The sequence below is a fragment of the Silene latifolia genome, chromosome 4 (assembly GCF_048544455.1).
Source record: "Silene latifolia isolate original U9 population chromosome 4, ASM4854445v1, whole genome shotgun sequence".
Classification (NCBI taxonomy): Eukaryota; Viridiplantae; Streptophyta; class Magnoliopsida; order Caryophyllales; family Caryophyllaceae; genus Silene; species Silene latifolia.
Window position 1 is genome coordinate 105,908,937 of NC_133529.1, and position 12,919 is coordinate 105,921,855.

The window sequence follows — 12,919 nt, forward strand, 5'->3', positions numbered from 1 at the left end:
TATATGAATATGTAAATTAATGAGATTAATATTTCTAACAAGCGGTATCAAGAGCCTTAGGTTGTTTGCATGCAAATCGGTTTATAGTTTTTCCGAGTTATATGATTAACATACAAAACTAATTAATTTGGATTTATGAAGATAAACCTAAAAATAACTTTGCATGTTAAAAGTTTCTGGTCCTAAGTGATTTTTAGGACATTTTGGTTTATTTATGGATTTTATTGTTCATTTTATATAGTATTGGCATTAAAATGTGATTTTTATGATAAAAATGTCATTTTTGGACGAAAAATAGCTAAACTTCAAATTTTTAAGTGGTTTTTGGATATGTTTTCACATATATTATCTACTGATGGCCTGTATATTTTCATGATAAAATGAGTTGTTTTGCTCGAAATATGGATTTTTAAAGTTAAAATCGTATTTAAATGGGTAAATAGGTTAATATGAGTTATATTTCGAATCTGGTCATGGAAATTTAGTATGTTGTCACATGAAATTTTACAAGATTTGTGTAAAATATTTGGCTATAATGAAGTTTTTATGCATGATTTTTGAATTTTTGATGAAAAATCACATAAATAGTGACTATAATTAGTAATAATGCTAAAACATACTTCATGACTAAAGAAAAAACGTCAAATGTTGCATTTTATCATATATTTCAGATCTAAAAGTGATAAGTTGATGAATATAATTTTTCTCATATTTTTATGGTCATATTTGTTAAATCCGATAAACCGCAACATTGTTTTTCCTCAATAAAGTTTCGAAATTTTTAACCTAAGTTTTGAACATTATGAGTGTCATGGTATTTTTCCAGAATGTTCATGAGTTTAAATTTCAAATTTCGAATTTTTTGAAATTTTTATAATTTAATTTGAAGTTTATAGCATAAATTTTGTATTTTGGGTCCATTTATGAACAATATTAAGAAATCAAGTTTAATTATTGTCAAAATGTTAGTGGAGACTAATTTTTGAGTCCTAAGATTGTACATAAATATGATTTATGTAATTATTGTGATTTTAACAAGTTATAATCACGCAAATCCATGAAAACCGATAAATATACGATATTGGCTCTTTAAAGGCGATTTAGCATAAAATCTAGCATGTTCATACATATTATAATGCTGTATTTTATTTATGATTGTCATATTTTAATTTTATGTAATTTTACTTAGTATGGCCTTAGTTTTAATTGGTATTACCCGAAATGTATGAGAATATCGATTCGGTTGTAATTATTGTGATCTCGTATCACCGTTTTGTAATTTAATAGATTTATTTTTTTTTTTATTTTAATTACAAATGTATAATAGGAAATTATGTAATTCATTTTGTAATTTATTTATTCCGGAGTACCTTGAAGACGGTGCCACTCGAGAAGGCGATCCATCAAAGAAAGTGTTGCCTTGAAATGCGTGCCAAGACCGAAGTTCAAGGGACCAAAGGAGTTGGTTTCCGAATTTGTAATAGTTTATTAGATTTACTATTTTAGGAAGGCCATACTAGGATTTTATTTTTTATGCTTTGCATTTTATTTATATGTTGCATGCATCGCTAAATCACCATAACTAAAACATGCATTTTATTTAATCGAGTAAATCGACCGTGTCAATTATAATTATCTTAGTTCACCGCTTTAGTTCACTTAAAACGTGATAGATAATAAATTGACATGACCTCTCGCTAAATAAACAATTGAGACTTAGCCTTACCAAAAATTAGAAACCATGAAAACCTATTTCGTGAGGGAGTGCGCTCGGCCTTACCGGGGTACAAACCTTGCTACGTAGGGGAAGTGGGTGATAAATGTCTACCCACCGAATTTATAAAGATAAGGGTTGTATTCGGCTTTACCGATGCCCAAGTTGATGTAAATTTGGATCATGGACACATTTATTCGAAATTTGGGTTGAACTCAACGAAAGTATTCTCGACGGTTGCCGGATGTGTTTCGGGCTAAAGATAAATATTAATGTAATTTTATCGACCAAGAGTTCTAAAAGTAGAATCGATTAAAGAGTTAATCCATCGAGTTATATTGATGAGGGTTTGATATATGATTTATTTACACCTTATTTCCCTCTTTCTTTTATGCATTCCGACTCATATCGAGTCGGTTTCGTGTGCCTTTCCTTGCATTTTGTGCCCAATCCCCGTACTTGTTATTTTGTGTATCCTTTTGCAGGAACCGAGTCGAGTATAGAGGAATTGGGGCAAGAAAGGCATTTTAATGCCTTTACATGAAGAAAGGGGAGATGAGGAGCTGAGGACAATCCTCTGCCGGCAGGCCGGCAGCCGGTCCACCGGCAGGGGATGTTGCTGTGAGGAGAAAAGGAGGAAAACTAGCTGAGAGGTGTTCTCTGCCGGCAGGCCGGCAGCCGGCCCACCGGCAGGGAACACAAGTCCAACACTCAGGACTTTTTGAAGAAGTTTTTGGGCAAGAATTTGAAGAACGCTGCCAAGCATAGGGAAAAAATGGCGGCGGGCAACCGGCAGAGGGCAGCTCTTCATGAAGAAATGGAAGAAAATCTTAAGAAGGAGAATTCTCTGCCGGCAGGCCGGCAGCCGGCCCACCGGCAGGGAAGTACGCAACATCTATTTCTTCTCAGTTTTTGGCGAACTCGCTGCCGGCACAGGAGCCCGGCAGCCGGCCCGCCGGCACAGGAGTACGCAGCACGCAAATGGGCTTTTTCTCTTTTCCTCCCTTAATCCATTGAAACACTATATATACCCCTCCCCTAATCAATTGAAAGACAACCCTAGATCTGAGAATTTTCCATAAATATTTGTAATCCTTCCTTAATCAAGCTCTAATCTTTCCTTAATAATTAGTAATTACTTAGTGAAATTAGCTAGTATTAGTAAGAATCAATTGTTTACACTTGGTTTTTGAAGATTGTATTGGGGGATTTTGAAGGTTTTCCTTCTTATTATTCAATCAAGCAATCACCTTTACTTTTGTTGGTATAATCTCCTCTCTTATTTACTTGTTAATCATTTGTTTACATTTCTCTTGTCTCTTATAATTGCTATAATAATCATCATGTTTTCTCTTTATGTTATTTGTTTTTCTCCTCTTATTAGCATGATTATCCCCAACATGAGTGAGTAGTTACCCTTCTAGGGTTTAGGGGGAGCCTAAATAGGATTAGTGGGCATGATTAGTTGATAAGTTTTGAGTCTTTGGTGTAGGATTTTGCCTTTCTTAGCATGCATACAAGGTGTTTGACGAATTGTGTGAGTGAAAGCTTGTATCTTTTTGTCTTAATAACTTAATTCCTCCTTTGAATGAAAATTTGTTGGTGGTCTTGTTGCTTGTTTTGAATTAGTTGTTGCTCAACGAAAGTTGGTAACCGCCTCTAGGACAAACCCTCACCTTAGACTATTTTATCGACTTATCGCCCTTAGTTCATTTAGGTGACCCCGAAGACCCTAGTCTCTTAATCAATCGTATTCATCTTTATTCAATCGTTTATTTAGTTGCTCTAGTAGTTAAAATCAAAACCCTTTCCTTCATTGTTGACTAGACTTGACTCTTAGTTGGACTTAGCAGAAACCCCCGCCGTCTTCGCGTTCGGCCCATACTAAATACTACATTTAATTGGGTTTTTATAAATTGTTTTGATAAAGGGAAAAGACGACAAATCCTTCATTATCAAATGGCGCCGTTGCCGGGGATGGCGTTAGGTTATGCTTAGTTTTATTTAGAGTCTTTGCTTTAGTCTTATCTCAATTGTTAGTTTGTTTTAGTAGTTGTGTGTTCTTTGTAGAGTGTGTGATTTCTTGCCTTCCCCTAGTGTGTAAAAACACTAGGAGACTAACGATTTGTCAAGTGTATGCCTAGAAGGAACCACCAAGCTCTTCTCTTCAACTCCGACCCCGAAAGGCTTTTTAGAACCTTGAGGACAAGGACTCTTGAGAGAGTAAGGAATAATTCCCCACAAGCAAACCTTGACCAACCAAATTCACACATCCCACAAGATTTTGATACCACAACTACAATTCAACCAAATATCACAATTGAGACTTTAATAGAAAACCCCTTTCATAACTTCCCTAATTATAATAGCCCACCTCAAACACCACCACATCAAATACCAAATCCACCACCACAAATGGCTCTTAGAGATCATAACCGGCCTAACCATAATGATTCATGTAATCCCATCAATTTTGGCACTTTGGCCCCAAACAACTTTGAAATGCATCTCGCCCAAGTCGGGATGGTTGAGAAGGATTTGTTCGGGGGGCATATTGAAGAGGATGCCCATGCTCACCTCCGGAAGTTCAAGAGGAAAGTTTCAATGATGAAGAAGAATGAGGTGTCCTAAGACACCTTGAGAATGATGTTGTTTCCGTTTTCCTTGACGGGTAAGGCGGACCGGTGGTTGAACATTCACCCACCGGATACCTTCACGACATGGGATGCTTTGGCTAAAGTATTTATGGCTAAATATTATCCTTCGTCAAAGACCGCAATGCTCCGTAATGAAATTCATACATTTCAACAAGAGGACGGGGAGTCTTTGGGTGAAGCTTAGGATCGCTACCAAGACTTGATAGCAAGTTGCCCCCATCATGGAATACCGGAATGGTATATCACTCAAACATTCTTTCAAACTTTGCTACCAAGGACTAAGGAAATGGTAAATGCCTCCGCGGGGGGAGGATTTGATCATTTGAGTGATGAAGAAGGGATGACGTTGATCAAGAAAATGGTAGATTCGGAAGCAAACTATGGGTCTAGAGGAAACATGCTAAGAAGAAATGGGAAGTTTCCTAAGGAAAACTCATCCAACTCCGAGACAAATGCCAAGCTTGACTTGCTCACAAAACAATTTGAGAAGTTTCAAAGAAATCAAGTGAACCAAGCCGCGACCTCACATGGACCACCCATGGAGGAAGTGGTTCAAGCTTCTAGTTGTGAGCTTTGTGGAGGGAGTGGTCATACTTATGAGTTGTGTGCCAACAACTATAACGGTGGCTATGAAGAGAACATTCAAGATGTTAATGCTTTCCAAAGCTATAACAACAATCCTAGACCACCAAGGCCACCCTACAACAACCCCAATGTGTATAACCCCAATACCAACTTCTATCATCCCGGTTTGAGGAACCACCCCAACTTTAGCTATAAAAGTACCAATGTTCAAAACCCACAACACCTTCAACAACAACCCCCAAACAATCCACCCGGTTTTGCTCAACCAAGAGGAATATTCCCCAACCCAAGAACTAATCCCCAAAACCAAAACTATGGCAACCAACAACAAGGGTACCAAGATTTTGGTGGTAACCAAAGCAACCAAGGATTTTACCAAGGGAATCAAGTGAATCAAGCAAATCAAGGATTTGGGCAAGGGTATGCTCAAGGGTTTCAAGAACAAGGTCAAGGATCAAACTTCAACAACAACGGTCCTAGAGCTAACTTCCAAGGGGGACAAGGCAACAACAATCAAGGTTCCAATGCTCGGTATGACTATGGGTTCCCTTTACCCATAGCCAACCAACCTTATCAAGAACCCCAAGGTGAGCTCTCTCAAGTTGAGCTTTTGAAGATGATAAAGAACATGCAACTTCAACATAGTCAAGAAATGACAAATTTTGCTAAGGCAACTCAACAAGAACAAGCAAACTTGAGGGCTACCTTCCTTAAGGACATGAGAGAAATGGAATCTCGGATGGCCTCTCTTGCTATGGCTAACCCTCAACGCCCGCCCAGTGGACTATTGGCTCAAGGACAAAGCTCCAAGGATGCCTCAAATAGCCACCATGCTCATGCGGTGGTGTTGAGGAGCGGTGTAGAGCTTGAGGACCCTTACAAAGACCTTGAGTTGAAAGTTGATGAAGATCCCAAGGGAAATGGGTTGGAAATGGATGGTGAAGAGGAAAGCTCACCCATTGAAGCGTCGGGTAAAGCTAGTGAAGACAAGAAGGGAAAGAAGGCTTGTGAAGATTTGTCTAGACGGGGAATTCAAGTGGACAAGGATGTTGATGGATATGTGGAAGACCTCCCTTATGAGGAAGAAGCTATTAAGGAAGTACCTTTGCAACATTCTAAAAAGGTAACAAAGAATTCGGCTCCTCCAAAGGTATCTTCTAATTCTCAACTTGTTCCTAAAATCCCTTACCCTTCAAGAGCCATAAAGAGTAGGGAAAACCTTAAGTATGCCAAGTTTTGTGATATGCTTGAGAAACTTGAGAAACTTGAGGTTACCCTACCCTTTACGGAGGTGATAATGAACATGCCAACCTACTCAAAATTTTTGAAAGATATTTTGACAAAGAAAAGAGTTTTGGGTGACCAAGAAATAGTGGCTATGGAAGAGGCATGTAGTGCTCATATCCTAAATAAAATGCCTCCTAAACTTGGTGACCCGGGAAGCTTTTCAATCCCATGTGTAGTTGGTGGTGTTCCTATATCAAGAGCTCTTTGTGACTTGGGAGCAAGTGTGAGTGTTATTCCTTTGAAAGTTGCAAATAGGATTGGCATTCAAGCCCTTTCCCCCACCACTATGACTCTCCAATTAGCGGATAGGTCCGTCAAGCGCCCTATGAGGGTGCTTAAAGACGTACCCGTCAAAGTTGGAAAGCTTTTGATACCAACCGATTTTGTTGTCCTCGATATTCCGGAGGATAGCCACACCCCCATCATCCTGGGTAGGCCATTTTTGGCTACCGGAGGAGTTCTCATAGATGTGAAGAATGGGCGGCTAACCTTCCAAATCGAGGGCAATAATGTCGAGTTTAACCTACCTAGTTTGATGAAAGGACCTAAGATGGAAAGGTTGAGCACAATTGAGTTGGTAGATGAAGTGGTACAAGAGGTAACCCGTGAAGAAGCGGAAATGGAAGAAGTCTTTCAAATCTCCTTGCATGATGAGGCCATGAAGGAGGCCCATGAAGTTGATGAGGAACTATTGAAGAAAGTGGAGGGATTTCTCCCTCCAAAGGTACAACTCAAAACTCTTCCTCCCTCCCTCAAGTATTCCTTTCTTGATGAGGGAGAGGCTTTCCCGGTGATAATTAATGCTAACCTAAGTGAGCCCCAAGAAAAGAGGCTTTTGCAAATCTTGAAAAAACATAGAGGGGCACTTGGGTATAGCATTGACGACATCAAGGGTTTAAGTCCGAGTTTGTGTATGCACCGAATAGTTTTGGAAGAGGGTAGTAAATTCAAGGTTGACGGTCTTAGGCGGATTAACCCAAAGATGGCCGAAGTGGTAAAAAGTGAAGTGTTAAAACTTCTAGAGGCCGGTATCATATACCAAATAACCGATAGTAAATGGGTTAGTCCGGTACATGTTGTACCAAAGAAAGGGGGGGGGGGGTGCAAATGGTTGAACACGAGGATGGCACCACCCTACCTACTAGACCCGTGACCGGGTGGCGAATGTGTATTGACTATCGCAAGCTCAATGCCGCCACCCTCAAAGACCACTTCCCAATTCCCTTCATTGACCAAATGCTAGAAAGGCTCGCGGGCCATGCATACTATTGCTTCTTAGACGGTTATTCCGGGTTTTTCCAAGTTCCCATCCACCCGGATGACCAAGAGAATACGACCTTCACTTGCCCAATAGGAGTTTATGCCTACCGTAGGATGCCATTCGGGCTTTGTAATGTGCCCGTCACCTTTCAAAGGTGCATGATGGCAATCTTTTCGGACTTTCTAGAGAAAAGCATGGAAGTCTTCATGGACGACTTTAGTGTACATGGAGACTCATTTGATCATGGTCTTGAAAACTTGACAAATGTGTTGAAAAGATGTGAGGGGCACAACCTAGTCCTCAATTGGGAAAAATGCCATTTTATGGTAGAGGAAGGGGTTGTAATCGGTCACATTGTCTCTAGTAGGGGTATTGAAGTTGATGGTGCTAAGGTTGCCGTTATAGAGAACTTGTCACCTCCTTCCAATGTAAAGGGAGTGAGAAGTTTTCTAGGCCACGCCGGATTCTATAGGCGTTTCATCAAAGATTTTTCAAAAATAGCAAAACCATTGACCTCATTACTGAAGGAAAAGTAGATCTATATACTTACATATTCATATATGTTGTAATTTAATTTGTCATAAAATTAACTAATGATCTTATGCATGCAAACATTAAAAGAAAATAAGGAAGAAACATGTTCTTACATTGTGATTTTTGGTTAATAGGGCAGAAGAGAGATCACCTTTCTCTCTTGTTCTTGAGCTTTCCCTTTTGGATGAACTAAGATCCAAGTATAGGATCTCTCCCAAAGTATTATACCCAAGGCTTACTCTTAATTAAAATTAATACTATAAATACTAGATAATATTAATTTTGTAGAAAATTGACCCAAAATATTATGGAACACTTAATATTTTCGGTTTTGGGAGGTGGAAGAATGGGAGCTTTTTATCTCTCTAAAACTCAAAGAATTAGAATAATGAAGAATGAATTAATCACACAAAAACATTTTTGTGTATATTAGATAAAATAAGAGGAAAAACCAAATGGTTTTTCCTCTCTCAAAAACCGGGTGGAAGGGGGGCACTAAGGGAGCCAATGCATGCACTTGTTTATCTTCACAAGGTAAACTAGGGTTGCATGGCTACTAAAGCAAGTAATCATTATGTTTACCACTTATAATATAAACACAATATTTAGCTTAATACTCCTCCAATTTTCGGCACATTGGATAATATGGATTCCATATTATTTTTGTCAATTTATCAATTTGTCACATGTCATATGTAACATGAATTTGTTATGTATTTTTAACATATTAAAAATCAACGTATTAATAAAAATACGTCATATACACAAATCGACTTAGTAATTCATAATTACTTGTACCAAAATATTTTACCAATTATAAATCACAATAAATTGTATTTATAATAATTCATTCAAATTCAATTGTTACCTTAAACAATTATTTCATCCGAGTAATGATACGATTCAATTACTCAGACCGTATCTCATTTTAATCAACTTTAATGTGATACGTAAATTTTACTTCCAAAATCGTCCGTCAATTTTTCAAGTAATTTAATTAACTCGTAACGTTATACGATTAATTAAATGATTAATTAAGAGTGTTGCCCTATAGGTATGACCTAGGGGTCAATCGATCACCACCAAATCGCACGGCAAGTAATGTCAAACTCTAGTCAGCCAATCATTACCGATATATGTTGACCAGTTGACAGTAAAAATTACTTCCCAATTGTATTCTTTAAAACGAGACTTAAACATGTGATCATCATGATCAACAATCGTGATCGCATTATTGTCGGAGGACACATATTCCAACAATCTCCCACTTGTCCTCGACAAGTGTGCGTCACCAATTCTCTTGTCCTATTACTATCTCCCACTCAATGCAAGGTGTCTTTCAGGTCGTACTTGCAAGTGATCATATCGAGAGTGGTTTCCTCGATCTGGAGAATAACTGATTGACCGGATTTATCCACCATGGATACATTCTGAGCGTGGCCACGCATTTCCAGTTCATTACTCCTCGAGTGGCCCTGAGATATTGTTATAACCCTGACTAGGGGTGGAAAATTCCTATCGTACTCATTCCCTTCGACTAGCCACAGCCATCATAACCCAAAATATGCCCATTTGACCCCATTTACGAAGATCGTAGTAACACAAATCAAAGTTAATCTGAAACTGTGCCATCTTAGGTGAATAGTCTTTAGTCAAAAGAATCGACTCATTCGAATACTATAGTAGCTCTCGCCAAGACCAGGCTATATAAATTTGCCAGAACTCTATAAGCGGTCATTAGGCCCGACAAAATGTTCCTAACAGTCTGCCTATGTGATCGACTAGCTAGTCATCTCACATGACTCTATGGCACTTGAACTTGCCATCAATCGCATCACATTCTAGTCACTTCGAGACGTCACCTCATACAAGTGACTATGGGCAAATACTATGTTAATCCGTGTTCACTTTAACGGGGTTCAATTGTCTCCACAACCCGTTTGGATGTAACAAAGTATAAGGTGAGTTAATAATAACTCAAACGACAAATGTCGACATCACACCCGGGTAGTCAATATCATATTACAACCTCGTGATGTATATCGTAAGTGTAAACACTTATTGATTGCAATAGAAGTTTAACATGCCATGTGTCCATGTGTTCAAACTTCTTACACTTGCATTTTCCTTTACATTCATGTTCTCTCTCATAGCATGAATCTTACCAAGTACACATCAAGGTTCCCGACCTTGGTTTCGGTTCTTTATCTTGAAAGAACTTCCTTATCTATTATCACATAACGAATGAATTTGTGGTGATTGATATAACTTGTACTGATCAAGTACTCCATTCACTCACAATGCACTAGGTATATGTTTTGTAGAGTCTTGCAACAATTTGTCAAGATGATTAGCCTAGCACTTCTTACAAGTCCTAGCATATTAGGAAAGATTAGTTTTGAGCAACTTATTCTCTAACTAAGTATCTTTCCAAAACTTCTTATTTCTCTTTCTAGCTTGAAAGGTTTAGGATTCTCATAAATCCTTACATGTGCTCGAATTTTCTATAATATGTGCAACCTCTTGACACTCAATAGAGCATTCCGTCAAACACCGAAATCGCTCATCGGATTCTCCTCGAGAATTCATGACGTTTCTATTATGGCTCACCAATGATCCATCATGCTCTTATGCATATGATTCATAATTGGACATGTGCATGATTATTCTAATGGCGGAAACATTAGTCACTAATAATCATGAGATCAACCGTTCTAAGGTTCAATGAACGACCATGACTGCTAATGGTAATTCCATTTTCATTCACATGAATAACCTATGTGTATGTTGATTCGATGTGTATCTCTTAATACTAATCCAACATCCCTTGATGTAATTGGATTCATCATAGTCCATTTTTATCCAGAATTGAAAACTCAAATCTTCCTCTATGAAGGAAGGTATTAGCTCGTCATTCTTCAATGAGTGATGAGTTATAACCTTTTACAAGAAGATTGCTCCCACTAGATTCCATGTCTTCACATGATAATTGCCTAACTCCCACTCAATTCCACATGTTTCGAAATTGACTTCTCAATCGAAACTTTTCAAGAATTGAAATATAAATTGCATTTGCCAAGTTATTAAGATAGAACCATATATGTTCCCATCATATCCTTTCAAAATACCTATTTTGAAGCGGTCTCATCTTAACCTTATTAAAAGAGATTTTAATCTCTAACTCACACATATCATAATGATGTGTAGCAATGTCATTATATAAATATAAATAATATTTAGAATACGTCCTTCGAAACACCCTTTTGGAAGGAGGTTTAACCATTTCATTTTCATAATGAGGTTAAAATGACATTTGCGTGGTTAATGCTTAACTTAGCTATTGAGGATATCGGTATATCAATCCTTGCAATTTCTAGTCATAAATCTCGTATATATATACTAGAATGTTACTTTGATTCATTTAGGCTCTTAAGTAAATCTCGGTTGAAACTATAGGTCAAAATACATCACAAAAATAGTCTAAACTTAGTCAAAACTCATGTTAAGACTTTGCATTAGTCATTTGTATCCAAAAATTTTCTTTTGGTGTCCTCACGTAGTTATCTTAAGAATATATTCTTTCGATTACTTCACGTGGTCTCTTTAGTCATATAGAACTTTCTTGAGACCATAGATCTCATCTATTGGGTATACTATATAAATAGATATACCTCCATTCAAATCATTCTTCCTTGCGTAGATCTCATTTACACAAGCATGCAAACTTATCTTGGTTGTGTCCTCATTCTTCTCCCACTCTATCTTTAGAATAAATACACTATAGATTCAAAGATAGCATATGATACACAAATAATGATTTTGAAGTATAAGGAGAACTACCTCATAGGTTGACTAATAGTTTTAGATTTTGTAAGTGTACTTGGTGATTGACATCCTTTAAGAGAGTTCATAGACTCAAAATCACTTTATAAATGATCATACACAAGCCTTAAGCATGTGGACATATAATGAAACCCGTCATTATATTTGTCTATTAGATCATTGTGACACCCTTGAATTAGCGTTAAATAAACACGTAAAATCTACGGAAAAACTGACAGGATATGTTTGTAATTGGTTCAACTAGACAAAACCTGTAATTTTTAAAATTTTTCCCAAACCATTCACAAACGTCTCCAACTTAAGAGTGCCAAAAACCCGCAAAAGCTAATAAACTAATTTACATAACTAAGCTAAAGACAAGGAATTATAGTGGTACAACCCAAGGAAAAAGAGGGAGACATATGTCCCTTCAAAATATATACAAAACCAAAAGTTAAAGGTTTCTACAAAATAAAACCAAACTAAGTCCAATGTTCTCTTGCTCACTAGCTCGTCCGTGAACCCCAACTAAGCATCATCAACCTGTCAATCGCATTTTATACAAACACGAAAGCCACAATTCAGTGGGGAGTAACTTCGAGTCCTCCCAGCCACGAATTGTCATATTTAATGTAACATGTAGTGTAACATGTAAACAATATGATAAACAATGTAACTAACAAGTATTCTAACCTATGAATACTAAACTGACCAAATTAAACTATCATGTGAGACATATAACAAGCAAGATAATCCAAACTTTATCAATTGTAACCGGACTTACATCTCACCTATTACAATTCATAAAATCACCATACAAGAAAGGGCAATATATCAAAGACAGGCATAAGTTCTTAGCACCGTCAATAGTCACTCTGTAACTCGAGTCTATACCACGAGGTAGGGAAGGTAATCGAACCGGTATCTTGGCTCAGCGGTTAATATTAATAAAACATGGCCAAGACACAACACAACCCTAGCCTAAAATCTGCGCAGACCTAGACATGCGGATACACACCACCGCACCCAAGACCCACAATTTTTCTAAAACAAAGTGAG

At 37.6% G+C, this 12,919-nt stretch overlaps 1 non-coding gene across 1 annotated transcript; it reads right to left on the minus strand.

Annotated features, from left to right (window-relative positions):
- Positions 1 to 4,492: 4,492 nt before the first annotated feature.
- LOC141654561 (small nucleolar RNA R71) lies at positions 4,493 to 4,599 on the minus strand. Its single transcript, XR_012548117.1, has one exon. It is a non-coding gene; the product is annotated as a small nucleolar RNA R71 (small nucleolar RNA).
- Positions 4,600 to 12,919: the final 8,320 nt, after the last annotated feature.